Here is a 263-nt window from a genome sequence, read left to right on the forward strand (position 1 = left end):
TCCATCTGGAGTGGCTGTACTACACAAGAGGTTCTGCCGAGGGAGACATTCCCCACCCCCACAAAGCTCCAGGGTAAAGGTGCTGGCGGACTGGGCAACACCACGGTCCAGTTCTCTACGGAATACTGGAAAGACGAATGCACTGTTCATGCAACAGCAGGGAAGCAGCAGCTCAACTACAAAGTGACTACAAAACACCAGCAGCATGAACCAGGCACATGAGAATGCCAGTGTTGCCCAACTCACAGAAATTGCCATTTCAG

At 52.1% G+C, this 263-nt stretch overlaps 1 protein-coding gene across 1 annotated transcript in view; it reads right to left on the reverse strand.

Moving 5' to 3' along the window:
- Positions 1 to 263, reverse strand: part of FAM110B (family with sequence similarity 110 member B) — a 101,746-nt gene that overhangs the window by 100,687 nt on the left and 796 nt on the right. The window lies entirely within an intron of this gene.

Source organism: Myotis davidii, unplaced genomic scaffold, assembly GCF_000327345.1.
Source record: "Myotis davidii unplaced genomic scaffold, ASM32734v1 scaffold1, whole genome shotgun sequence".
Taxonomy (NCBI): Eukaryota; Metazoa; Chordata; class Mammalia; order Chiroptera; family Vespertilionidae; genus Myotis; species Myotis davidii.